The sequence below is a fragment of the Neofelis nebulosa genome, chromosome 2, assembly GCF_028018385.1.
Source record: "Neofelis nebulosa isolate mNeoNeb1 chromosome 2, mNeoNeb1.pri, whole genome shotgun sequence".
NCBI classification, from domain to species: Eukaryota; Metazoa; Chordata; class Mammalia; order Carnivora; family Felidae; genus Neofelis; species Neofelis nebulosa.
Window position 1 is genome coordinate 58,340,594 of NC_080783.1, and position 25,310 is coordinate 58,365,903.

Sequence of the window (25,310 nt, forward strand, 5' to 3'; positions counted from 1 at the left end):
GCAATTTATTTCACCGAGTGTCGTGGCCGGCTGGTTATTTTGGTTTGTCCCCAGCTGGCTGTCAGGAGCAACTATGTAGCCTAAGCCTTCGGATACATTTCTAGAGGTGGGCTGGCTAGATCTGTGAAAATGTACTTTTTTAAAACAGCAAGCATTGTTTGTCAAACTCTCATATTTCTACCTTGATTTGGACACATAGATACACCATCTTTTTGAAGTGTGAACACGGTCCCCCACCACAAACGATGCAGTCGAGTTTCCCACCGCTGGGTAAACTGCAGAGGTCAGCAGCTTACCCGTCGTGCCTTGGGTAAGCCTCGCCCTGGGAACACCACCTTCGTGATGACGGTATCTCCCCTGCCGGGGAAATATGCCACGTCCTCATCTCAGCTAGAATTTGGTGTCCCCACTGGAAAAAAAAAAATGTGCGTGTTTCTTCCGGGACAGACTGTCTTTGAAGCGGGTCCTGCTGGCACTAGTCGGTGGTGCTGTAAGAAGCAAATGGCCAAGGGTTCTGAGCACGGTGTCTACCTGGGTCCCGGTGGACTAAACATGTCACATGTATAACCTTCTTAGCCGTGCTTCCCATGAGCGGGGGACAGCATAAACTTGAGTGTCCCGGCCAATATGCCCAACTGAATATGACTGTTGAAGTGTCTGGGGCTCTTGGTTTTCCAGGACACGTTTGTGTCACTGATGTGAGCCGGCTGTTGTTTAAAACTGTCTGTTCAGGAACTTCAACCCCTTTTTTAAAGGGATTTGAAATATAAGCTTCTATGTGCACAGCATATCCCCGGGAGGAGGCGCAAGCAACTGGGGACAAGGTTTGCCTCTGGCCAGGGAGAGGGAAGGGATTGCAACTGGGCGAGAGACATCCTTCACACTGGATCCTTCGCACGGTTTTGCTTTCTTACCGGGTGCGCATATACAAAAGGGAAATTTTTCAGCCAGAAAGACGAAGCCCAAAAGAGACAAGCATGCATGTAGATGTTTCGCGTTGTCAGCTACCGGATTAGGAAAACATAAGCAAAACAAGGTACTTGAATCATTTCACAAAAAGGGTATCTATAGTTGCGTATTTAAGAATGCAAGGTCTGGAGGGGCGCCTGGGTGGCTCAGTCGGTTGAGCGGCCGACTTCGGCTCAGGTCATGATCTCGCGGTCCATGAGTTCGAGCCCCGTGCCGAGCTCTGTGCTGACAGCTCAGAGCCTGGAGCCTGTTTCAGATTCTGTGTCTCCCTCTCTCTGACCCTCCCCTGTTCATGCTCTGTCTCTCCCTGTCTCAAAAATAAATAAAACAGTAAAAAAAAAAAAATTAAAAAAAAAAAAAAAAAAGAATGCAAGGTCTGGAGCCAGACTGCCTGGGTCCATAACACAGCTCTGTCGCTTACTAGCTCTGTGATCCTAGACAATTACCAACCACCCCGTACGTCAGTGTCCTCCTCCATAAAATGGGGCTAATTGTACTCCCTACTTCACAGTTACTTGCATTCTGTGAGTAAAAACACAAAAGCCCCCAGAACAGTAACTAGCACACAGCATGTGATCATTGTAGATTAGCTATCATTATTGCTACGGTTGTCGCTATCATTCTTCATTCAAATTTTGCCATGTTATCATTACAACAGCAAAGAGCCCTCCCTACGATTTGTAGGTTTTGAAAAGTAAAGGGCAATTTTACTGCAAGTGTCTAACCGATTTGAAGTTATTTCCAACCATGCAAATAGTCAATGGGAGAGGGAGAGGGGTGCCAAACTTCCCTTTAGTTCGTAGTGGTTCCAGATTTGAGAGCTGGCGCCCACAAGTCTTTGCAAGAGTAGGTGACCCAAATCATCTGGGGAGTTTGGTTTTTGTTTTCTTTGTGCGTCAACGCGATCTTGTTTCTCTCTTCTTTTGAGCATGGGTGGGGTGCGGGCAGCGGGGGAAGAGACGGTGGTTGAACAAACGGCAGAAACTCGAGTTTCAGTACCCATTTAACACGATTGCCCCTTAACTGTGTAGGCGCAAACATTTTTACATTTTAATTCCAGTATAATTAAGAGACAGGGTTATATTAGTTTCAGGTGTACAACAGAGCGATTCAACCATTCTATGCGTTGCTCAGTGCTCATCACGATAAGTGTACTCTTAGGGAAGCACGTTTTGAAATCAGTATTTGCCTAAGGAAACCATTCACGAGATAGGAAGGCGTTAAAGCTTCCTGAAAACATTCTAATCCCACCTACTGTGCATAATGTGCTCAGTCATTGGAAATGTATTGCTGGCAAAGCAGATGATGTGGTGACGGGGACAAGTAGACTCTGCTGTCACACAAGCCTGGATACATTCCTTTGCCCAACATTTTACCGAACGTGATAAACATAGTGCTGTTACTATGCCTGTTTTATGGGTGACCCTTGCTGCCTTATATCAGTGTGGCTCTTCTCAAGCTGCCAGTGTCAGCAGAGTGGGATCTCTCCTCCAGGATTTCAGGGTCAGGCCATCCCAAACTCAGGTCAACATATTTAATTAATGAGAGTACAGCAGATGCTAGTTTTAAGGATTCTATCCTGAGGTCTTAGCCGATTCACTGCTATGCCTCACACACAATAAGCATTTGCTGAATGAAGCCCCAAATTGAACATGAGGGTGTAACATAGCATTGCCCCCATGAAGACAAGGCTTCCTAGGGGCGCCTGGGTGGCTCAGTCGGTTAGGCCTCTGACTTCGGCTCCGGTCATGATCTCGTGGTTCGTGGGTTTGAGCCCCGCATCGGGCTCGCTGCTGACAGCTGGGAACCTGGAGCCTGCTTCGGATCCTGTGTCTCAGTCTCTCTCTGCCCCTGTCCGCCTTCTCAAAAATAAGCATTTTTTAAAAATTGAAAGGAAAAAAAAAAAAAAAGACAGGACTATCTCAAGTGCTCTGGATCCACCAAATGTTCAGGCATAAAAAGGCTGTGTTGTTTGGTCCAGGGTTGCTCAGTCCACTGCTAAAGGTGATTCAAACAGGGTTAAGGGTAGGAATTGGGTCCAAACAAGCAAGTCTAGTTAGAAAACATTTTCGTTGCATGCACACGGGTTGTGTTAAGCTTGGAATTCTGATTCCCAGCACGACCGATGATAATACCTTTAAAAATAAACTGAAAATTGGCTTGTTTAATTGTGCCAAATGATTCAAAATCCAAGAAGCGTCAAAAAGTGGGCCCCAGGAGGAATGATCTGATAGACAGCCTAAAAACAGACTGAAAGTAACATAACGTTGTACGGGAACTGTACTTCCATAAAAACTGAACGTCGAAACAGAGACAAACGTCTATCCTACTCTCTTCTGCTGCAGCATCCGTTTTGCCCCATCATTACAGCAGGAAGCAATGAGCAAAGATTGTTCCGTACGCCACAGGGCTCAGTGTTCCTCCTGCGGATTAGACACTTTCTTTGAACAGGGATGTAACTGCACAGCATAGTTTTAAAGAAAGATCACCCATAATGTTACATACCTTTTGAGTAAAAATTCAGTGAATTATATTTAAACCTCCTAAATTAGAGTTTGTCAAGACACCAGACCCAGACATTTCAAGAGCAATGTGGTAGTGAAACACCAAGATACTTGATGGGTACAGACTAACTGACAGGATCATGTGCTTGTCTTGTCCGCGGCCCCAAACTATATGGCATTCCCACTGTTACGTTTCCCCCATCTACCGGGAAGAGGTGGGTTCCTGGGATGCAAACAGTCTTGATGATATTAAGGCTGAGATGGCCCTTTGGGGTTTCTAGGCATTTTAATTATAGTGCATTTGTTTTATAATTTTAACTGAGGTTACTGGATAAACATTTGTAACGCATCCTCATTATTAGGCTAAGGAAAGAAATCTATTTCTGCCAACACAGAGCATATAAATCTTCACTACCTCTTTGGTCCCCACTAGTTTACATTTAGAACATCACACCTTTTCTGAAAAGCTGTTGGAGACATATGCTCTCGTTATTGTCCTTCAGTGATTTATCACTTAACTCTGAAACAGGCAATATATCCAACTTACCCCCTAACTGGTGTCCTATTCCAATTATCATTAATTAGGTCAAAATATGTTACTTTTACACAAAGCATGATTTTTAAAATCTTATGCTTTGAACCACCAGTGAATATTTGTACATTTCTTTAGCTAATATTTATTGAAAACCCATTATGTGCCCAACACTGTTACTCGGTGGTATTTTTAAAATTTTTTTTAATGTTTATTTTTGAGAGAGAGAGACAGACAGAGACAGAGCGCAAGCAGAGAAGGGGCAGAGAAAGAGGGAGACACAGAATCCGAAGCAGGCTCCAGGCTCTGAGCTGTCAGCACAGACCCTGATGCAGGGCTCAAGCTCATGAACCGCGAGATCATGACCTGAGCCCAAGTTGGATGCTTAACCGACTGAGCCACAAAGGTGCCCCATCAGTGGTATTTTTTAAGCTTCCCAAATAGATCTCAAACTTCTCATATGAAAAATTTATTCTCAGAGAGAGAGAGAGAGAGAGAGAGAGAGAGAATTTGTGAGAAAAGCCCCAGTGTCAGAAGGTAAATATATGATTGTGGCTTTTTATACCAGCTCTGTCAATGATCCGGGTGTGACCCACAAGTCATGTATCTCTCTGTGCCTCTGTTTCTTCACCTGCAACAGAGTAGTAGCAATTTTTTCTTGACCTCATTCAGCTGTTAGGAGAAAGAGCTAATAAAAATTGTTGTGAAGTACCATGAATATTGAAAAGTGCATCATCATCATGATTAATAATAACGTATAAAGCTCAAATATTGAAATGACTCTCTGGCATCATTCCAAATCAAGAAATATAAGCTCTGGCCTTGCATAGTAATGAAGAGAAACAGTGTGAGATACTCTTATTGTACCGGTTCAAATGAACACAGTGATGAATATCTTTAATTACAGTGTATTCTGTAACAGTGTGTGTGTGCGTGCCTGTGCACGCATGAGTGTGTGTGTGTGTGTGTGTGTGTGTGTGTGTTAAACTAAATGTATTGCAGTCCTCTCAATAATACATCCAGGGTTCAAACAGAACCATTCCAAAACTAGGCAGACATTTGTATATCTGTACCTAACCTTAGAATGGGATGCTCATTTTGATAGAGGATGCAAGCAGCTAGCAGTCCTCTGTTAAAGAAAGTTGGCTCTGATTTCATAGATCTCAAAATCTGTCACCCTCACGTTAGCTGACTATCTGGCACCTAATGAGAAAAACAAATTGCTTTTACTTTCCACAAAATACATTTGCATTTAGAACTTTTTTTGTGACTCGTAAAAGGTTTATAAAGCATCCACTCAAACCCTTCTACCTGCATTTTTCACCTAAAAGGGTCTTTATGAAATCTTACGGTAAATTTAATAACCCTCTTCAATAAACATGAGCTTTTATGAGTATGACATATCTAAATAGACTCAATGGTCTGGGAATAAAATCTGCATCAGTAATATTTTCAGTGCTGTAATATCTTCTATATTAAGCCATGTACCGAGTCGACTCCTCCATAAGAAAAAAAAAAAAAAATTAGTCTCCAAGTTTAAGAAAGCAACTGGTCACTGAACACTTGGGTGACTCATTAAGTTCAATGTGAAATGTCCTGATGTGTACAATATCGAGCTTCCTAATATTCGAACATTAGCATCTTTCATTTCTTCCATTTTCGGCAAATGCACATTATAGAAATAACTTTAGAAACGGCCTTCAGTAATCATTCATACTGAGTTTTTCAGGAAAGGGGCCTTCACATGAAACGCTTGGGGATTTCAGCCGCCTCCGCGGGGAACTTCTGCTTGGGTGAGCTGCTGACGTGAGCCCTATTGCCGCGGTATCTCATGGCTCCTTTCACCAGGTAAGCTACCAAATTAGGCATGAGGCTGGGACCCTCATTTCTCCTATTACTGGTGTGGATCAGTAAGGAAGACAGGAAAACGCTAGTGACTTTTTTACAGCTGCTATATAACACGAGAATGAAATGTCAGAGCCCTGGAAACTGCATCTCTCTTAGTCCTATCAAAGCTCGTCCAGCTACTGCTGATACTGAGACTTGCCCCTCGCCTTCAACGTTGCCTTGTCAGAAGGTAGCAATTTAAAATTCAGCAATGCAGAGCAGTCCAAAGAGTCAAGGCATCCTGATTGGGATTCAGTAGTTACTGAACATCTACATGCGCTAAGGGCTTGGGCAAACCTTCAGGGCATCCCACCTTCACCGTCTTAAGGTAGCACACTTCCCACAATTAGACGTACTCTTGGGAAGTTGGATGTAAATTGTTTCCTCGATAATTAATTCATACTTATAACACACCAAGGGATTGTGGTCTAAAATATGATGAACGCTTTCACACAACTTGTTTTCGAATTCTTAAATCGTGTCTTTTTTCAATCAAGATTTACATATTTAAATTAAGCTTCGCTTAAAAGCAGAATAGATAGACAGAGCTCGATGAAACCGAAACAAAACCACGGATTCTCATTTCAGTCCTTATTTCTAGCTCCTCTTGCCCTCTCATAATTTCTTTTGAAGTTTACTTATTTATTTTGAGAGAGACAGAGACAGTATGCGTCGGGGAGGGGCAGAGAGAGGGGGGCAGAAAGAGAGAATCACAAGCAGCCTCGACGCCGGCAGCACGGAGCCTGAGGCAGGGCTCAAATTCAGGAAACCGTGAGATCCACGACTGAGCCAAAACCAAGAGTTGGATGCTTAACCCACTGAGCCACCCAGGTGCCCTCTCGTGGTTTTTTTTAAGCAGACTTTCTAGCCTGAAGCAAATGGAGAAAATATGTCCAACAGTCAAAAAAGCTGTTTCCTCTGCTTTTTGAGTTCAAACGTCCTTTTTTCAAATCATTAGATGATAAGAAGCAGAATGATTGGAGTGGAAGAGCGAGGGGTCAACGAAAGACCACGGGAGGAAACGATTCAACTGTGCTTTTCGCCTTCATACCACAGGTATCCTTATCCTGGACTCCACAACTCTGGACACGAGCACTCAGAAACCAAGAGGGACCTTCTCCTTTCCTGCTTACTTCTTCCATCAATCACCTCAGGCTAGAAGCAGCAGAATTGCCCGGCCTGCATGCCCCTCCCGCTCAAGTTCCCAGTCCTCACCTCTTCCCTGGCTCTTGTCCGCCATTTTGGTGACCCTGGAGGCAAAAGCGACTTGTGAATTTTGTAGGACGCTTAGACAAAGCCGAGTCAGGCAATCTCAGAAGACACCCAGGCCTCACCTTGAAATCTTCCTCGCCCCCAGCCTCTTCTCGGCAGACAGGTGAAAACAAATAAAGGAAGCCTCCTTCAAAACAGAGTCGGGAATCCCTGAAGGGGGCGCTCTCACACACATGGCACTCCTTGCAGCAGGCATAACCAGTAGAAAGAAGATACGAATTATCTTGACAAGGGAGGACATTTTTTCACCTAGAAATTTCATCTCGTGCTTTTAAGAAAAAGAAGGAAGACCCCTCCCTGCCCCAGCAACAATGGGCTCACCACAGCTTGTGGCCAATGAGAAACTGCCCCAACTTCAAACTCTTGTTCTTAGCCAATGAACTGTTCTTCAAAGCAACCCTCTGCAGTTTCCTCCTCTCCTCCATCAGAGCAAGCCCCTCTTCTTTGTTCTCAGGGCCTGCCTATGGATCACCGTAGTTTCCTTGCCCCAAATTGCCTTTCCTCTGTTATTTCCCGAATAAACTCATTTTGCTAGTAAAATACCTGGCTATTGTATTTTTAAGGTTGATAACAGCAGCAACCAAGTGACAGTTGGTCCAAAGGCTGACAAAGAAAACAGAAATAAGTGAAAAAGTCCTCCCGTTAATCAAAAAATTAATCAACCGAATAGATCATTGTTTTAAAACTTGTTTGTAAGGCCTTCAGCCGTGCCTGCCACCCACAGAGCACTGGAGGGTATCTGCTGGGATCCTTGCCAGCCTGGACCGGGAACCCAATCTTAGTGCCAGAGAGCTCCCAATGACCATAAAGACTCTTCCTAAGGCCTGCATAGCTGTACCTGCTAAATGTTCAATTCCCAAGAATCAGCGAAGCCTACTGCTCCAAATTGCTGCATTTTAAAACTACCAAATAAAATGAATGGGGTGATGACACAGAGAAAAGGAAACATTTAAGGATAATGAGCACAGAGCACAGAGCTTCATCCTACGCAGGGGGGAGAAAGGTCAGTAAATGTAGCACACAAATAATAGTCCTTGCAAATCATCTCCTAATTAATCCTCATCCAGCCAAAATGTACTAGTTTAACCTTTTCATTCTGGGTTTCTCACAATATTTACAAACCACTGCCTCTCAACAGGAATGGAAAACACATCCATTCTGGAAGCTTCGGGACTGAGCGTGCCCCTAAATGTGCTCCAACAGGACAGGGGGAAAGGCGCCTGGCACTGCCCCTCCTCCTGCTGAGAACAGTGGAGTCCGATCACGCCATCGGAAGCCACAATCCAATCACTTAGGACTGTTGTCTCCATTTTCCGTGCCAGAGTTCCATGTGCTTTGTGGCAAAGCATTTTGGGTTTTGTTTTGTTTTCAAATCACAGAAATATAATTGATCCTTCTAAAACAATGGAGCTGGCCTCAATAAAAGTAAAAAAAAATAAAAAAAATAAAACACAGGTCTCCCTTAAATCCTCCCCAAGAGCGTAATTGGTGATTAATTAGAAAACTTCGCCAAAAGGCATTTTAATCCATAAGGTAAGTCCACAGCATGGGGATGCTGAGAATACAGAACATTCCAGAAGGTGCAGGGGCAGAATTTCCCAAGCAGTTTTTCCAAATACATAATTTCTCAAGAGAAGCATATTGGTAAGCAACTTATAGCTTTGAAAACCTCAATTTGGAAATGCTGCGAGGCACCTACTTAATACCCTCCTTTGAAACCCCTGTAGTGCTGAACTGGCCCCACTATGAACCAAAATTGAGGAAAATAAAGCGGTAGCCTCAGCTTTTACATCACACCCCCATCATTCCAGGGCCACTCCAGCCAGCACACAGCCCTTACCCACAGGGTCTGTCGCCTCCAAACACTGTCACCTGAAGAATCAGAGAGCCATGGAAGATCAGAGTGTGGGGGTGGAGGGGTAGGGAGAGGAGGGGCTCAGACCCCAGCCCGATGATCATCACTGCGGCATTGACTGGAAGAATTATAGCAAATAACATTTATTAAATGCTTACTGTATGCCAGGCATTTTTAAGTTCATTATACTTTTCATCACTGATGATGAAACCCCTCTGTGACAACCCCTCAAGGTCAGTGCCATTGCCATACCAGTAATATAGACGAGGAAGCTGAGGCCCAGAAAGATTCGATTAATTCACCCGAGGTCACACAGAGTTCGTAAAATATGAGTTTGTTGCAAAGAAGCAGGCGGCATTGAATACTTTGAAGAAGGTAGAGGAGATTGCCGGGGGCTGCAGAAGGGAAAGGGGGATCCTACCCTGCGAGCAGGAAGTATGGTTTTCCAATCCTGGCCAGTAACTAGGGTTTGCACATTCACCAGACTGCCTTCTGTCCAGGGTTACAGCATGCCGGGGCTGCCTCCATCTTCCCTCGACATCGCCCTTTCTCGAATGGTGGGTGACGATTACAGGTGTTACACAGGGCGTCCTGCTGCTACAGATTTATTTAAATTTAATTCCACAAATATGTACTGAGCTTTTAGGCAAGGTGCTGCACCCGAGACCACAGGAGACAGACCATTTGTTCCTGCCCGGCCAGAGTTTAAAATAGAAGGAAAAATGAACGGCTCCCACATCCCGGACACTTGTCCCGGTGGGACCCTGAACTTGACCCATGTGTGGCAAACTGGCTTCTAACTGCACTTCCCACACACCTTCGCCTGAAGAGGAGGGGAGGGCTACGTTGCGGCAGACCTTGGCACTGGAGAAGCCATGAAGATTGACAGAGAGCTGGCAAGAAGCCTGGAGCAGGAATTAAAAAGGGTCCCAATCACCAAGGTGCCTGTTGCTGGAGCTGAAGGCTTCCTTGCGTGGGCTCAGCTTTCTAGGCTGCGCGAGGGGCTGGGACTCAGATGTCAACTTTCTGGTCACGCAACAATGAAAATGAGGGGGGAAAAAAACACCTCCATACTGAGCGCCTTTTACAACAGCACAAGGCTGCGGCCATGCTTTGGAGGATTAGGCCCTGTCACAGCAAATTGCTGCTGGGGAAATACCGCCATCCGTTACCAGATAAGCTCCCACCAGCGAAGTAACCCAAGAGGGCCCCGAATCCTCACTTTAGGGAGGCTAATTTGAGAGGAGGAAGAGACACGAGGTTATCAGCTGTCCTTGGGGAACAAATCAGAGCCTCAGAGCTGGGATTGGAGAATGGTTCTGATTTGCAGAGGTCTCTGCCTCCCGTGGTCAGGTTCTCAAAACGCAGAGCCCCGAGAGAAAGAACTAAGTAGGTTACTCATCTCTGGTCAAGACTCTAGCCTAGAACAAACCAGGGGCAGGGCATAGAGGCAGCACCTACCAAGTTGCCTTCAGGGTAGGGTCAGGTCACACACAGGCCAGAGGAGATTTCATGACACCTGGCAGGAGACAAGCTACCGGTGCAAAACCGGGAGCACGCAGGGCTTCCCAGGATTGTGTGACGCAAAAGCCTTAATCTGTTTTGACGGAGAGGTTGAATGATAGAAGTGTCAGTCCCTAATACGCCTGCCTGGAAACCAGCGATAGGGCCCTCGGTCCTCTGTGAACCACCGAGGGCTTCCTCTGATGAAGGTAAGCTCACGCCTCCACATGGGGGTGGAGGGGGCCCAGCATGTGGCCCCCCACAGTGGAAGGAAGGTGACAGCCTCTCCCAGTACCTGAGATGACAAGGCAGAGCTAGGAAGGAGTACCCCAAAAAGGGTCTCCGATTTTTAAAAAGTCTGTCCAGTCCCTTGGAATAAAGAAATACGAGCGAGACCTGGATGCCACAGATAAACCGTGTCTTCAGCGGTAGCACAGGGAAAGCCATCTGGTCTTTGCCACTGGTTCCTGGCAGACGGTTTCTAAAACCTTTGGAATCTCTGGGGTCGTAAGAGCTTCTTTTGTATGCTGGAGATTGAGTTCGTCCCCAACGACGGGGGGATGGAAACGATCATGCCCACTTAACGACACCTCTGTAAAAACCCCTAAACCGTGGGAGCTTCCGGGTTGGTGAGCACTTGGAGGCGCTGGGACGGTCCCGCACCCAGAGAGGGCTCAGAAGCTCCGCACCCCTTCCCGTATAACCTCGCCCTACACATCTCTTCCATCTGGATGTTCCAGACTTGTATCTTTGGCAGTCAAGCCGTAGCAGCAAGTAAAGCGCTTTCCTAAGTTCTGTGAACTGTTGCAGCAAAGGATCAAACCCAAAGAGGGAGTCGTGAGAAGCCCCCGATGTACGGCCAATCGGAAGTACAGGGGGCAACCGGGACCAGGCTGATCAACTCCAGGCAGTTAACACCAGAACTGAGTCAAATTGTAGGACACCCCCGCTGGTGTCCGCAGAGGACTGGAGAGCCGCTTGGCGTGGAAACCCCCCAACGCTTTTGTTGTCAGACGAGGCGCGAGCACAAACAGCTCAGCTCAGGACGTCTTTTTTGTTTGTTTGTTTGTTTGTTTGTTTATTTTTGAGACAGAGAGAGAGAGAGCATGAACGGGGGAGGGGCAGAGAGAGGGAGGCACAGAATCAGAAGCAGGCTCCAGGCTCTGAGCCATCAGCCCAGAGCCCAACGCGGGGCTCGAACTCACAGACCGCGAGATCGTGACCTGAGCTGAAGTCGGATGCTTAACCGACTGAGCCACCCAGGCGCCCCGGTCAGGACGTCTTCTTACACGTGCCGCAGAACGTGTACGTGGTAAATTAGCAAGGGTGGAGATCTTTTTCTCATGGGAGAAGGTCAAAAGATAGTGAAAATGTTATCCTCCTGGCAACCTCTGCACACCTCAGAGGGGCCCCCCTGTTGCAAAATTCCTGATAAGATTGCTTGGGACGGAAGCTGCCAGGCGGCCCTTCCCCCAACCCGCCGGCCTGTTCTAAACACGGAGGAGGGAGGTAGTGCTCAAGAGACGGAGAGGAAAGATGAGAGAAGGAAGTCCGGAGGCAGTGGCACAGTGGATGGCAGGAGGCTCATTGGCCAAAGCCACCAAGTGCTTTGCGCTCGTTGATTGGGGAAGGGATTGCACCCACCGAGGCGTTGAATCAGCAGATGCGCTCAAATGCCAGAGCCAGAGATCGAAAGGTGGGACTAGAAAGGGATGTTTGGGGGGAAGGGCAAGAAGGAAGGTGGCTTAGCCACCCATACGTGTAGCGCCCACAGCCCGGAAGCCTCAGGCTTTCTGGGGGACCTATGCCCTTGTCCTCTCCTTGCTCATATTGATGCCGCATGTGTCCCATCATCCCTCTTCCCCTTTGCCCTTGAACTTCCCCTCCCTCAGCACTCCCTCCTCGCGTTGCCCATCAGGCTCCCCCAGCCCAATCAATGCTAGCTCACAGACCTTTCATTCCCCCTTTTTATGTGAAGCCATTCACAGGGTCATCCCGACTTCCTTGCTCTTGTTAGAGAATTCCTCCATAGGCATTCAGATGCTGCATGACAATTGACAATATCTCACGCCACGCAAATGACCTGGTCTTCGATGCAACCTACCCGCACAGGGGGATGTTCCGGTTTTACAGTTAGTGTGCATACGGAGCAGAACAATTTAAAATAAAGAATCGGAGGACTACATATTATAATTTGTCATTGTTAAAGAATGAAAGCGATTGGATAAGTAGACAGGACAAATACGTGCAAGATAATATTGACAGCATGTTGGCTAATCAAACACCCAATCATCTTACCTGCCACGAGTGAGAATTTGGTTAAACATTTTGATGATGTACAGAATAGCTTGTGGAGGGATTCGTTCCCAGGTAATTGGCAGGAACTGCAGCTCATTAAATTAGCTCTCATCTGACATGCCAAATGATACTCACAGTTGATCCGTTAGATCATCAGCAAGCAATTGTTTATCTCTTCCATGAGCCAGGATGACAAATAAGCAATTTTAGCCAAAAGGGTTAAGGCCAGTGCCAATCATTATTCACACGGCAATTTAACTGATTCTGTGGCAATCAATACCATGCGTTCAAAATGCAATACAGCAGTTTCTTCCACATTGTGGGACCCTTTATGCGAATATTCTGCCAGAATACAAACAAACAAAATGCTAAATGAAGACAGGTCTCAAATGTAGTATTTGTCATCTGATTTGAAGGGAGTGGGGTGATCAGCAAACCTAGAGGCATTCACATGGGGCAGTTGGGCAACACGGCAGGTACCCGTGAGAGCTCCCACCCAGATTATTGGGATAGCCGGTGAGAAATCATGAGAGGTGGCAGGAGAAAAGTGGCAGAGGCTGGTTTAGTGCCCACACCAGGCTTATCGACCTCATCAGGAGACCTGAGATAATGGTGGATAAAACAGCTCTCGGTGGCTACTTTTTGCTCTCCGTTTCCATTCACTTAAAATCAAGTGTCCACTTGAGATTAGCTGAGGAAGGGCTTCTGCATCACGGTGTCTTATTTAATTTGCCTATCAGCATGGCTGGCCCTTGTCCCATAATAGATGCTGTTTCCTTCTCTGACCCACCTTTTCTCATCTTGCCTAAGTCTCCTGACACTGTGGCAAGATTCTAAATTGTTGGGACAGCATCTCCCCTCATGGAACAAATAGCCAAAATAGAGTAACAGGGAAAGCTACCACGAACGAGGAGCTTAAAATCTCAGAGCCGGAGCCCGGAAACTCAGCCATCACCCTGCCACTCGGCGAGATAGGCACCAAGTGGGGTAAAAGCACTAAGATGGCCCCGTCTCCAATCTTGATTTCCCTCTCACTGGAACAGGCAGACTCATATCTGGTTTGTGAATTATGTGGGTGCTTTGTTTCTTCTTCTTACCTCGACTGGGAGTTGTGGTCACTTAGCCGTTCCGCTCCTCATCTGGTATGAACGTTCAAGAAGCAGAAATTCAAGCCAAGAACAGCCTCCTCAGATGTCGTCTGTGCTGATAAAATATACAGAGGAAAAGAGGATTGAAGCTGTTGCCTAACACGAGGCTTTAAGGTCATTTCACTATTCCCAACCCTTGTGTTTTCCTTGGCCTCCCAATCAAGATAATCAAAGTTTGGTCATAAATCTCCTTGGTTAAGAGCCCTCTTTATGATATGTTCCAGTAATCATTGTGCTAATCAAAAGCCCTGAGGAAACATGGTACGATAGGTCTTTAAAGCAATATATGTAATTAATGGGGTCATAATATTTATAATCTATATTCATAATTAAAATAATAAATACTATACACAAAGCTCTTTCTCGGGGGTCTTGTCAGACACTCAGTGACAAAGGCTTGAACTGAGTTGGTGGTAATTCAGTGCTAGGAAAAAGCATGGGGTCTGGCCAGATTCTCATCGCGGGGAGAAGTTAGAGTGAGAAGGGAGAAAAGTCGAGAATCGGTCCCAAGTCTCTGGCCTAGATTACTTAATAGATGCACAGGTCAGGGAGAGAAGTTCCGCGCCTACTGAGTTTAAGATGCCTTTCGGGTGGAGAGATCCAATAACCAGTTCAACATTTGGGCCTAGAGTTCAAGAGAGATTCGAGTTAGAGGGACAGACTTGGAAGCCGATGGCACATGGTTAATGCCGGAGCCATTACCAGTGAGTGAGGCCTTGGGGGAGCATGTAAAGATGAAACAGGGCCAAAAGCAAACCTCTAGGCATACTACATTTAAGGAGCCAGCCAGGGAAAAGCAGTCATCCAAAGGAGGCTGAAAAAGGGGCGCCTGGGTGGCACAGTCGGTTAAGCGTCCGACTTCAACCAGGTCACGATCTCGCGGTCCGTGAGTTCGAGCCCCGCGTCAGGCTCTGGGCTGACGGCTCGGAGCCTGGAGCCTGTTTCCGATTCTGTGTCTCCCTCTCTCTCTGCCCCTTCCCCCGTTCATGCTCTGTCTCTCTCTGTCCCAAAAATAAATAAACGTTGAAAAAAAAAAATTAAAAAAAACAAAGGAGGCTGAAATGGGATGAGAGACTAGTGCTGGGGAAACCTCCAGAGTCATCCAGAATGGGTTCACAACTTTCTGCAAAAAAAAGTATCAGGCCCCCTACCATTAATAAATATACCTCAATATGCAACATAATCAGGCCTTAGCTACCCCATCCCCACCAACACCACCCTTTCTGCTCCTCCCTCTGTAAAAAACAAAACAACAAAAAAAAGGCGGTTCAAAAATGGATAGTCATAGTCTTATGTGTCCATGAGTCAAATAAGAATAATAAAAAGAAAAAGTTCTGGGGCGCCTGGGTGGCTCAGTCAGTTAAGCGTCCAACTTTTGATTTCAACTCAGGTCATGATCTCACAGTTCCCAGGATGGAGACCTGTGTGGGGCTCTGCACTGACAGCCTGCAGCCTGCTTGGGATTCTCTCTCTCTCCCTCTCGCTCTCTCTGCCCCTCCCCCACTTGCGCACTCTCTTCCGCTCTGTCAAACTAAATACACTTTTTAAAAAATTCCACTGACTCTGGCAAAATGGAAAGTATTGAAAAACTCAAAGCATTAATTTCCAGGGAATAATGAACGTAAAAGTCACTTGCAACAGGCTGGGAGATTAGAAAGAGGAGAGGGGGAGAGAGCAGAGGGGAGGTTTTTGCTGTTCGTTTCTGTTTTTCGGGTCAGAGACCTAAGCATGTTTATAGTCCGTAGGGAAGAGGCCGGTGGGGGCGGGGGGGGGCGGTCCTTTTAGAAATAAAGGACAGATAGATAGATGAGAAAACGAGAGAGAGGTGATAGATGATAGATGATGATTATGATGATAGATAGATGATAGATAGATAGATAAATAGATAGATAGATAATAGATGATAGATAGATAGATAGATAGATAGATGATAGATAGATAGAGATTTTAAAAAGAAACAATGGAAGGGGAGCAAAAGCCAGGGATTAGCCTTAGAAGGGAAAAGAGCTCCCACATCATGAGCAGCTCCAGGCAAGTAACTATGATTGATAGAACCATAGAGCGATAGGAGAGGAGTTATCCATGCTGCGAGGACTGAGAAAGAGAGAGTGGATCTGGGAGGATGCAAATATTGCCTCATGGTTCACAGGGGCCTCGTCCTGCGGGACATCGTACATTTACGGTGACACCAATTCAGGCAGCTCCATGAATACAGCAGTCTGGGATGCGGGAGCAGGGATGACACATGGTCAGCTTGAGCCACACCGGGAGTTCACAAAGCATAGTTTGAAAAAGAACGTGGAAGCACGAACAGAGAGAGTATGAGCAAGAGAGAAGGGAGCAATCTAACAAGCAGCATTCTTGCTACTGCTGTTTCTGCTTTGCACTGGATACATCCACACAAGCTAGAACTCCAGCAAGTTCCCTTTCTCTGTAAGCCGCTGCCCGTGCTGCTTGCCTCCTCTTATCCCTTCTCTCCACATTCCCTGTCTACATGCCATCAACCCTCTTCTGTGTTCCAGCAGTGACGGGGATTCTATGAACCACCCTGGCTTTTTGTACCAGGCTATGTCAGCCAGAAAAGTCTCCCCCACTGTGTAGAAATCATTGACTAGAACACTTCCTGCATCGCACAACCCAGCATCTGTCCGGCTGCAGCCACCTGGGTGTTGCTGTTGAGCTGTTTCAATCCCACCCCGTGTGGACCAGACATACAAATGGGAGCAGACCATCCACGGAACCCTTAACAAATGTCTAATGGGTTCTCAACCTTGTGCCAACTGTGGGATTAGCAAGGGAGCCTCCAGAGACCGATTATTTCCTCCTAGGCTTGGCCATAATCCAGCCTCTACCTGATTCTCTGCTCACCCAGCAACCTTTGAATACAAATTCAGTTTTCAACCATCTTAATAATAAGAAAAGAGGGCCCTGGATAATGAACACAAAATCAGCCACTTGAAGGGCAGCCCCCACTGTGAAATAAAAAATTGGCGTTCTGGTTTATATGTAATTTTTTAAGCATAGCATCACAACCATTTATTAAAGCTACTACGTGACACAGGATATCTGTTCTCTCCCCACCTTTCTCCCACAGTTGAACATTTGGGGGCCCAGCATCCTGAGCATAGATTGGAGACTGATATTCCAAAGCTCTGGCACAGGAATGAGACATCCCTTGTCCAAAGACTGTGTGCATGGAAATGGTTTGAGGAGGTAATAAGGGAAGGGAATGTACTCTTAAAAAAAAAAAAAAAAAAAAAAATCTCTCAGGGACAGAGCATATGAAAACCCCAAGGACAACATCCAATGAATGTCTATACTGAGGCAGAGGGGAAAAAAATCAGGCATGAAGTAAAAGGCAGAACACAGGCAACCTAGACAGGAGAACAGGAGAAGAGACAAAACCTAACACAGAGCCCAGAGCCAATGAGAAAACAGCTTCTGGACCTTTCCTTTCAGTCTGTTACCTGTAGTTGGGGTCGTGGGGGCAAGGGTCATATAACGCAAGGATGTAGCCTAGTTATCAGATGCTTTAGGTATGTATATTATCTCTAATTTTTGCAACCTTAAAAGGTAAAAACAACAACAACCTCTTACCTATCTCCATTGTAGAAATGACAAAATTGAAACTAAGTACTTAAGTAAGTGACAGAGCCATGATTCATATTCCCATCCTCTGTCTGCTTTAATACTGCGCTCTAACCACAATGCCAAGCTGCCTATGGCTTCTTTAAAGTACATCTGTCCCCCACAGCCTGAAAAATTCTCTATATACTGAAACCTGTCTGTGTATCTGTGAACCTGAAAAGTTGAGGCCAACACCCTGGACGGCTGTGATTCCACCCAGACGCTCTCTCCCTATGAGGCATAGCCACATGAGGACATCTCTGCCATCAAGCGACCTCCAGCGGCTTTTCTAGGTACGTCACCATGTTTTCACTGACTACCACAAAATGCGGAAACTCTGGTGTAGGATAACATATAAATGAATTCAAAACCACGAGAGCTCATTCAAACCATTGACGTTAATTGGATCCATGGTATTGGCTGCTTCTCTAATTCTTAGCTGTTCTATATGTGACCAATAAGGTATAAATGAATCAATATCAATACATCCCCAATAGTAGAAAATAAATCAAGAGAGATGCCAAATAAGCCGTGGTAGATATAATCATCTTTTTATATAGTACAATACATTATTATCATCATGTATTATTACTATTATTATTATGTATTACTGTCTAATGCATTAGGGTGGAAAGAATCATCGAATCTCATTGAAAAGTATACTGGCAAAAATCAAAAACGAAATCTTCGTCTTTCCTTGGTATTAACTAACAACTAATTTTGGTAAAGATCCTGGCTTTTCAATGGAAAAAAAAATTAGTCTGTGAAAGTTATTCTAATAAAAAAATTATGAAGTTTAGGGATAGTTCTGCAATTGTAAACCAACAGTCAATGTTGTATGTAATTGTGAAACATTAGAGCATTTTTTTTTTATTGACAATGGACAGAAGAGAACCATTTAGAGTTTTTAAGAAGTGTGATGTAGAGGGGCGGCTGGGTGGCTCAGTCGTGTAAGCGTCCAGCTTTTGGCTCAGGTCATGATCTCCCAGTTTGTGAGTTCGAGCCCCGCGGCAGGCTCTGGGCTGACAGCTCAGTGCCTGGAGACTGCTTTTGATTCTGTGTCTCCCTCTCTCTCTGTGCCTCCCCCGCTTGCTCTCTCTCTCTCTCTCTCTCTCAAAAATAAAGAAACATTAAAAAAAAAAAAAAAAAGAAGTGTGATGCAGAGATCAAAATTGATGCCTTCATAATTTGAATGTTGCAGTACCATAAAGTATGGACGAAAATGGAGACAGGAATGGAGGCAAGGATGCCAATTCTGAATTTAAGTTCAGCGATTTCCAGCTGTGAAGATCAAGTCGTTGCCACAAACAGCCCTCAGCCCCACCTCATGACTGCTACCACTATGACCTCAAAACAGAAAATAACACAAGATCAAAGAAGAGTCACTCTTTAAAAGACATTGTTACACTTGAAACCAAGGTAAATATCTCCATGGATGAGAAACAAAAGGCAAAAACTAAACTCATGAAGGGGTGTGAAGACTGAAGGGTTCCCAGCCATAGAAGAAAACCAGGGCCGGGATGGGGCTGCCAGGCCCAAGAATGCAGCCAGAAGCCCTGGGACGAGACGGGCAAGATCTCAGAGCAACATCGGTAAGCTGCTCACACAATGTGAGACCTGGTTCTGGGCTAGTCTCCAGAAGACGGCTACGGAATCATTTAATAAGAAAGGATGAGCTCAGGAAGAAAACAGACACAACTAAAATCCAGAAGTTTCCACCCAAAAGGGGTTCGCAAAGGAAAATTTCAAAGCACATAAGGAAACTTCGCCCCCTCCAAAACAGCCAACACGCTCAAAGCGAAAAAGAATTATTCACTTTTATTTTGGAAATGGAAACAAGGGACTAGTTGTAAAGAACATTTAAGATCCTCAGGAATGGTTTATTTTAGAACAGTGGGACGTTATAAAATAAGAACAAGGAGCTCTCCTTCAAGCGCAGGAATATTTCTCAAAGATTTAGAAATCCCAAAAATGAATATAGTTGTTGCAACTTTACCCAAGTCCTCAGCAGATGGGTAAATTTAACTGGTCATCGTCAAAACCAGAACTGGTGCATTTGTCTGGAAAACTAGCGCAGCAAATGAGGCTGAAGTTTGACAAATGCCCGAAGCCGGGTGATGGCGACAGAAATGGAAAAACCAAAAAACGTTCTGGAAACAGAAATAGCTAGGCTACCTTGCTGTGAGGTGGTGTTCGCCAAGATCTAACTCTGTCTCCCCACTGAAATAGCCAAAGGTCAGCTGGGATGATGACCATTTGAAATTCTTCTACTTGTGGGGCTCCGTTAATGCCACTGGAATACAGAAGAGGGGTGAAGAGTCAAGGATTAGGTCCTCAGTTCTGTCCATCACCCACCAACCAAAATAAAGTAAGTTTCCAATACAATTCTTCATCATTCATGTCTGTAACGATAAGAAATCTTTATTTAAGGAGCAAGTGAGTTCATCAGAATTCTCCTGATTATCTCATTGTTTGCCCCGTAAGTCTGGTCGAATAAATTTGCAAATAAATTATTTGTCATAAAATATTTATTATATATTTCTACATGTACCCTATATTATGTATTTAGTCCATAGATATTACCCTAGTATTTTCTCTTATAAAAATTTCTTAAATAGCCTCCGTTATGTCAATAAAGTGATTACAGAATGATGCACATTGAGACTATAAAAATCCCTTTAAAAAGACTAACAAAATTACAGTTTATTTGGAAGGTGAAATTTTTAAGTAAGGTTGTGATGGAGAAAATAAGTGTATTTGTGTTAAAAAAAAATTTAAAAACACCTTGAGTGACCTTGAAGAAATAATTTATAGTATTTATGTTAAAACAGAATTTTAAAACGTGGTTGAATTACCTTGAAAAAAATAATATAACACATGATCTTAAAGAGAAACATTTTTCCAGCTCTACCATTAAACGTGTCCAAGAGAAGCAGCAGTGTTTTTGCCGGCCACCAACTCAACCTTATGGACAGCTGGGGTACTCAGACTTTAGTCTCTAATATTATTCTTTACTACAGAGAATCAAAGCTCCTTTCGAGGTGGTGATTCTGTATCCCGAAGCAGGAGAAAATGAGGACAGGCTTGGAGCATCCTGTTGCTGCCAGTGAGTAGTTGGGGACGTTCCCAAGGGCATTGGACACCGGTGCTGAAAAGATAGAAGGGATAGGGGCGCCTGGGTGGCGCAGTCGGTTAAGCGTCCGACTTCAGCCAGGTCACGATCTCACGGTCCGTGAGTTCGAGCCCCGCGTCAGGCTCTGGGCTGATGGCTCGGAGCCTGGAGCCTGTTTCCGATTCTGTGTCTCCCTCTCTCTCTGCCCCTCCCCCGTTCATGCTCTGTCTCTCTCTGTCCCAAAAATAAATTTTAAAAAAGTTGAAAAAAAAAATTAAAAAAAAAAAAAAAAAGATAGAAGGGATAGTCTTCAAAGGCCCCCTGGCTGGTGCCACCCCTAGGGCCATCACCGGGTGAACAGTCTGAGACGAGGGCCGACAGAGAGAGCAGGAGCCCAAGAGTCAGATGGCTCTCTGACACTGAACAGGGGACTCTTTAGGAGCAGGTGTCTGTCCGGCCTTCCAAAGAACTCATGAAAGCATCCCATACCACCTGCACAACAGGGCCAGCATTTGGATGGCTGGTCAATCAGAGAAAGAGGAAGAACCAGGGGAAGGGACGGGATCAGTCTGGAGAAGTGCGTGGATGCAAACAGCAACTACCACAACAAAGATTCTGAGCACTAGAGGCACAAGGAAATGGTTTTATTCTCTTGTTCCTCCTTGCCCCTGCACCAGAGTAGTAAATACAGAGAAGAGAAAGAGGTGTATGAAGGAGCAAATTGTATCACACACACACACACACACGCACACTCCAAGCTGTTGGAGTCCCAAGGCTAATCTGTACTGAAGGAAGATGAATGCTTTAGATCAAATAAGAGATTAAAGTTTTTAAATAAAAGGGACCAAATTTTAATAACCGAAATGAGTCTCTTTTATAATTAAAAGTGACTGAGAAGGTTGAGAATCAGTGGGAGCTCTTATCAAGGCAGCTCACCATGCAGGAAATAGAAAGATAAAGCCCATGATAGTAGGGATTAGAGTACAGAGCCCTGTGATAGCAGTTTGTATCCCAACAAATTGAAATTCTTCAATCATACCACTTAAGTAGGATGCGTCATTTGAACACTAAGAAAGTGTAAGTCAAAGACATTTGCCTCCAATCACAAAAAAATCTTCGGACAACCCATAAAGCATAACCCATTATTGAATAGCCTCTTATATTTAATGGTCATTTTTAGACAGGTTTTTTTTTAATAATTAAAGATGCTAATTATGTCTGCTTTCCTGTGCCGTTTGAGGTAGGTTGCTTACTAGAAACTGCAATATTTTAAAAATATATGGAAAATATCTTCATCTATAGTTAAGATAATAGGCAGAAATTAAAATGTACACACACATATGTAGCTTGTAGAATGTATCCCTAAAACTATCAGCCCTCTTCCTACACACAGGTGTCAACACACTCCATCCTCCCACCCCCAACCTCAAGATGGCCAAGTCCAATAAGTTGTCTTAGAATATTGTCTTAGACGTGTCCAGTTTGGCTCAGCGCCCTGCTGGTCCATTTCCTTTTACGAACAACGTGCTGATCCTCCTTTACCTGTGCTCCTTTGACGATAGAATGTGGATAACAGCGCCCTAGCTCTATTTTAACATCAATTGTAATATTGTGATTTTGCTTTTGTTGCTTCCTTCCAAGGCATTTTGAGCCTTGATAAATCATAATTGATAGACATTAACCTCACATAACTAATGCAGACTTGCTTACTTAGAATTTTTCTACTAACCACAGATTCACTTGGGAAGCTCTTTGGAAATATATTTTAATTTATTAAAATATACCCTGCTGTACTGGCAGCAGGGTAGATGCTTGAATTTTACAAATATAAGTGCATCCTTTAATTATGAGAAATTATCATGGGTTTCATATATCGGCTATATAATTAATAGGTGCGTTTAAAATACTCTGTTTACAAAGAGCTTAATGCCCTGAGGGAATAGGAGGTAAATGATTGAGCTTGGCAGGAAAACTTGAAAAAGAATGAAGGCTCCTGATTCATGTGGCTCCCTCTATTCTGTTAGAATGGCTAGCCACACGGAGAGTCTGGTTTGATTTTTAAGTCCCTCCTGTATAACGTGGAAGCCTGAGCAAGTCTCACACCGACCTCAAGCTTCGGTATCATCATCAGTAAAGTAGCCTATTTCACGGTGCTTTTCTAAGGATCAAAGAAGTGACAGTGTTCCAGAACTATAAGAGATTATTATCGTCATAATCACTGTACATAACATATTCCTCCCGCCAATTTCTTAGCTACCGGAAGGTCTCTCGAAAGAAACTTAAATCTGGAAAACTGTTGTCACCATTTATTATACACTATCCGCCAGGTATTGTGCTAAATGAGCCATCTTGTTGGTTCCCTCCACACCAGTGTTATCCCCATTTTACAGCTGAAGAAACCAAGTTCCAGAAAGGGAAGTGACTTGTTTACAGTCACACAGCTGGTGCTCTATGGAATGGGGATTGTGCTGGTATCCGTGTCCTCCAGAGCTGACGCCCTAAACCATCTAAATGTCCCAGGGTGACTCCCTCCTAACATCGACCAGCCCCACTCAGCATATGCACACTCCTCGGTCATGATTAAGAACAAACTACTCAGGGAATTCTAAACCTAGAAAGGGTACAATCTATTCAGGGCAGAGTCAATCCCCTTGTTAGGCTACCCACCCCCAGCAGTGAGTGTGGTGGGCTAGAAGGAGTCACCATCCCACTAGCTAGATTCTGAGCTTTGGGGTGGGCAGGGGGATGTCTCCCTCTTGTTCACCACACAATCCCCCCGCAGATGGCAACGTCCTTTTGGTAAATATTTCATGTTATTGCCAAATTCCTGAAAAGCATGCACCGGCGGAGAAAAATTCTGGTCTGGCTACTCTTCACATTACTAACAGAAGAAGTCAAGTCTGGAAGACGAGACGGAACAAAATGTACTGGGTTGCCTGCGAGCTCAGGAGCCTTAGAAGGGAGGCATTCCCACAGCTCTTTGGTCCCAGCAGCCTGTGTTTTACGGATGAAGACATGCCAGGGGGATGGAATCAATGAAGGGCCCCTTCCTCTGGGAGGCAAGGATATGAGCAAGAGAGGGGGGAATGAGAGAAGCCATTTCTCTTCCTTGTCCTAAGTGACCAGTGCAGCAATAGACTCTGTGCCATGGGACACGCTGGGGGGAAAACATTGATTGCAGAACCCAGATGCCAAAGTGAAGAAGAAATAGAGCACTTCCGGCAGCCGCATCTGGCTTTTTGGCAAGCTTTCCACACTGTGGCACCGATTCTCCCTGAGCTAAGTTTTACCCACTTTGACCACGAACTGCTCAGGACTTGGATAAATGTGCCACCGTTATGTCTGTTTTCAAGCTGCCGTGAACCTTTCCATAGAAATCAATATAAAAAAAAACAAAAAAACAAAAAAAAAAACAAACACAACCTTTTAGCTGTAGGAGTTAAAAAAAAAAAAAAAGGAAAAAGGAATTCTCTATTCTGGACCACTGGCAGCTAAGTACCCGGATCACGTACACATATAATGATTTTGAAAATCGAGGTAAAACTCTATCTGGTCCTAAAGCAAGCACTCTCTTCCTGTAAATGAGCACAGGGTTCAAATGGTTAATCCAGTGGCTGTACAGTTAGGTAGGCCCTTAGGAAATTTAGTCTACGAGGAGTCTTCGTTAAAACCCTCACCTTTAGCAGAGCTTTTCTGCACATCAGAAAAGTGAGATATGTTTCGTGGCTTTCCCTCTACACATTTTTACGCTACACCTTTCAGCAAAAGCTTTTACAATGATATTAAACATTAACTCTGTATGGGTTAATCCCAAGACACAGCATCAGCCTTAAGGTTAATAGTCCTTTTAATTAAAGGATAAGTCAGTTATTGAACACAGAAGCTAATCACAAAAGGATTACCACTGAAAATGAACATAGTCTGTGCAATTAGTCTGATAATTAAGACTTAAGTACTGGACAGAGATCAAAGTGCTTGTAATATGCAATAAAGTTCCTAGAGTTGTAAGGATATTCAAAATGTTAGCTTGTGCTTTATTGCACCTTCCATTTATCGTGTACCCATGATAGCAGCAAACACATTTCCCCGATGGATGTCAGCATGGGTAGCTACAACAGCTGTTACTACATAAGCCTGGTGTTTCTCACAATATGATTACTCTGTCAACGACGGCTGTAAAAGGTGGCATCTGCATTCATCAAACAGAGTTATCAATAAATGTAAAACCATACAACAATTAGAGATCTCAAAGGAAGAACAAATCCAACTAGAAAAAAAATGTCAACCACACTCTTTAATTACGAAGATTGTTAATCAATAAAATGCCTTCATAACTTTTAATTAAAATTTTATTTGAGCTGGATGTTTGGAGAATCTGATTCTTTGTTTTCATTACATTTAACAGTTGCGCTACAAAAATCCTGGTGGCATCTGTGAGCGGCCATCCCCTGGGGGACACTTTATATCTGTAATTGCATATCGTCACCTACAGAGGGTGTTAAGAATCCTTGTTAAAAATAAAGGAAATAGTTAGGAGACATCTCACAGTAGCCATTATTATGGAGCAAATTACTAGGTAGAGCAATCCAGAAGCTGTCAAGAA

The 25,310-nt window shown here is 44.5% G+C and overlaps 1 non-coding gene across 1 annotated transcript; it reads right to left on the minus strand.

The window, feature by feature from the left end:
* Nucleotides 1-210: 210 nt before the first annotated feature.
* On the minus strand, nt 211-372 carry LOC131505938 (U1 spliceosomal RNA). The gene has a single exon (XR_009258687.1). It is a non-coding gene; the product is annotated as a U1 spliceosomal RNA (small nuclear RNA).
* Between the last annotated feature and the right edge of the window lie 24,938 nt (nt 373-25,310).